Here is a 3785-nt window from a genome sequence, read left to right on the forward strand (position 1 = left end):
TGTTAGTACATGCCAGAGTGTGCCTTACATGGATGTGTTTGAAGGTGTAATAATAATTATTTTTTAATATTATTTTTGTTCGGAAATATATTAAATAATATTGTTTAATAAAAAATCTATTTTTATATAGCACTTCAAAATAAACTAAAAATAAAAAATTAATTTTAAATAAAAAAGTTTAAAAATTACCTGGAATGCAATACCAAACAGGAGTGAAGAACTCGGTTCCAGGTTCAGGTGGCCAGAACTATTAAGGAAATCTTAGGAATTTCTTGGTATATATGGTCATGCTAAAATCGGATATTGCAAGTCTTTTCCATAGCTGATTCGTATTCAAATTACGATTCAGTAATCGCCAGTGTGTGTACATACACACATACATACATAAAGACCCAGAAAAGTGAGCAATGAGAATTGATTTGAATAACCTGTTGAGCTGAAAACAGAAAATCTCACAATTAGAAAAGGAAAAATAAAATAAAATTCAAGAAGCATACTCACACGTAACTTAGGCCTGAAATCAATCAGGTCAGTTTGGAGGACTCCAACGCTTACAGAGACAATAGCTTACCTGGCCATGTAAATATTGGAACCATCTTCAGCTTTGGCTGCAACTCCATCCTTCGTGTATATTATCTCTCAAACTACCTGAATTAGAGTTCAAAACACAAATGCACCTCAGCATTATTACTTGCGTGTATGATGTAGCTCAAACTACCTATGGCTGAGTGCATTAATTCAAGATCCCAGCAAAATGTGCTTAAAAGGTTACATTATTTAGCTCAAGTCTGGGGTCGCTAGCTTTTCAATGAGGACGATGACTGCTTAGCAGGATATTGAACTACAATCTCAAAGCCCCTGGGATCTGCTACAAATTAACTAGGGGTCCTCTCCGGGGTCCAGGAACTCATTTCGAGGGTATTTGCGCTTCAAACTTGTCACTTTCGGTGGCTCTCCATCTTCGTAGTCATTGTGATCGATCACCATTTCAAGTGGGGTTTTCGGCTCGCTGCAGCCATGTCCATTACTCTTCAATTGAGATGGAGAAGCTTAGTGTCAGGAAAAAAAAAGGGGGGAAGGTTTTTACTGTTTAAATAGCCGCTGCCTTGCCAGTATTGAGGTATCAACAACCTTATTGACTCGGGTAGGAAGAAATGTCAATAACTCTGCGCAGAAGTCATCCCTAGCTACAGCGATTTTAGAGGTTACTGTAACTGCTGCAAACATTATTTTTTAAAGTGTTTATTCTTAGAAACGTATAAATCATATTTATTTTTTAAAAAATATTATAATATTTATACATTAAAATAATATAATAACATAAAAATTTAATTTTTTAAAAAAATCATGAAATGTTAATTGCACGCAACCTAAAAATCAACCTCAAAAACCTTTTGTCTCCGATCTCCACCAACTTTCACTTTTTCGGATATAGTACGCCACTTTAGAGTAAAAAAGATGCTTGTAATGGTGATCCATTGATTTCACTGGTTATAGTTAAGATGACCATTAAGAAAAGAAGAATATTAAAGATGAGTTGTTATAATTTAATCACTCTTGTTTAAAGGTGATTGATGTTAGATTATCATTGTCATCGCGGGAGGTTTTGAGCTTGAGTTTGTCGGCCATTTCTAATATCGGATTGCAAAAAAATTAATTTATATCCATCTTAACTATACATCCATTAAATTATGTTTTTATTATTCTATCACCACTATTAGAGAGAGGGTTAGAGAATGTGATATTGTTTTATTTTTAAAATATTTTTCATTTAAAAATATATAAAAATAATAATATTTTTTATTTTTAAATTTATCACATAAAAAACAATTTGAAAATATAAAAAATTAAAATTAAAATTTTTTAATTTTTTAAAAAAGTACTTTTGAAACATAAATAAATTAATTAATTTTAAATAAAAAAATAAACTGACCTTTTAGATAGGATAGAGGAGAATAAGAAGCACCTTTGCCAAGAGCATCATTGTTATGCAATGAGCTATTAGTACATTTGGCTTGAGTTGCCCTTGGAGGCAAGATTGTGTCCAATTTCTCGCGTAATTTCCCTTTGCTGTCTTATGGTATGGCCTTGTTTCTTGAGGATATAATTATTTAATTGATAATACCAATTAATTAAAGAATATTTGTTAAATAAATTCACGTTTTATCTGATATATGATATTATCCAGGGTGTGTCCTTTTCAGTACTGAAAATCCTTGTGTAACACACGAGGACGAGGCAATTATTGCATAGAGCAAATGTTATGGAAAAGATTCTGAAATTGGAATTTGAATAATGTCGTCAATTCGTTAATATTTAATTAGAGCAGTCATGTCAAGCTAAAGGCCGACATCAACTTTAAAAAAAAGTAAAAAAAAAAATTCTTTTTAGGCTTTAGCTGTCATTTCGATTTTTAAAATAAATTATAAAGATAGTAGATAGCAAATCTCCTGTTTTTCTTTGTTTTGATAATAAGACAAGATATCTAATCATTCTGATGCAGCCTTTCCATCGTTTACTGACGGCTTTCTTTTTTTTCTTAATTGGTGTGAAAATTATATTCTAAATTATTTTTATTTAAAAACACAGTAGAATAATTTTTTTAATTTTTTATATTAATACATTAAAATAATTTAAAAATATTATAAAAATTAATTTTTAATAATTTTTTTAAATTTTAAGTGAATGATGGTTTTACCATATGTCAAACTCAATCCTCGTAAAAACTAAATAATAAGTTTTTCTTTTTTTATATTATCATATGATCATAAAATATAGTTATTAAACTTGATTGAAGGATTGACCTAGCCAATAGTTTGAGGCTTGAGTCACATTATATGTGTCAATCGAGATTCATCTATAAAAATTTAACATTTTAATATCTCACATGAAAAAATTAGGAAATATTTCACATGGATGTAGATTATATATAATCGTCTCACATGAAAAAAATTGAAACATTTGATTTGTTGGAAACTATAAAAAAATATATGAAGCCAATTATTCAAAAAATAATTTTATTTTTTATTAAAAAATATTAAAAAATTAGATTTCACCTATGATATGTCGAGTTACCTGGGTTTGGAGTTGACTCAAATATGTCACCTAAGATTAAACAGGTCAATTGCAAGCCTAGATTTTTCCTATTTGAAACTCGATCAAGGCTTAAAGTCACTTAGATCAACCCATCAAGCTAAGCTGGATTTCATATCCATGTCACTAAGTAATTTCTAAACTAGCACAGTTAAAAACATATTTTTTAATCTAATATACACATATGTGTAATATACAAAACCTATTAAAACAAGCATATGTTGTATGCATGTTCACTAGTTGTGCATGTAACACAGGCACAACCACCAATAAAAAATATAGTATATATGTGACTTCTAACAATGCAAACCTTTATTTTTTTGATCCCTCTGAGCTCCTTGTCAAATAAAACACAATTTCAAAACAATACAATCTAAAAAAGAACATTTTGAAGTCAACAAGTTGTTGTTTAATCAACCATTTCAAAAAATTCACATACGTGTATAACAAGTAATTTTACAATTAAAGAAACTTAATCTAAAACAAAAAAAAAAATTATTACAACATACAATCTCAATTCAATTACATAATGAAATTGTATCTAACATATTAGTTCATTGATCAGCATACACCATTAAAACTATGAGCATATCATCGACGGGGATGATAACAACCCTATCCTCCTCTATTACATTGTCCAAACATTGAGCCTCCTTAACCTTATTAAATAAAGAACGCCATGATGAGAAGCT

At 29.5% G+C, this 3785-nt stretch overlaps 1 long non-coding RNA gene across 1 annotated transcript; it reads right to left on the bottom strand.

Annotated features, from left to right (window-relative positions):
- Positions 1–202: 202 nt before the first annotated feature.
- On the bottom strand, positions 203–1075 carry LOC105139542 (uncharacterized). The gene is made up of 3 exons (XR_844997.1): positions 773–1075; positions 502–648; positions 203–322 (listed from the first exon to the last, which is right to left on the bottom strand). It is a non-coding gene; the product is annotated as an uncharacterized LOC105139542 (long non-coding RNA).
- Between the last annotated feature and the right edge of the window lie 2710 nt (positions 1076–3785).

The sequence above is a fragment of the Populus euphratica genome, unplaced genomic scaffold (assembly GCF_000495115.2).
Source record: "Populus euphratica unplaced genomic scaffold, PopEup_1.0 scaffold212.1, whole genome shotgun sequence".
In the NCBI taxonomy this organism is placed as follows: Eukaryota; Viridiplantae; Streptophyta; class Magnoliopsida; order Malpighiales; family Salicaceae; genus Populus; species Populus euphratica.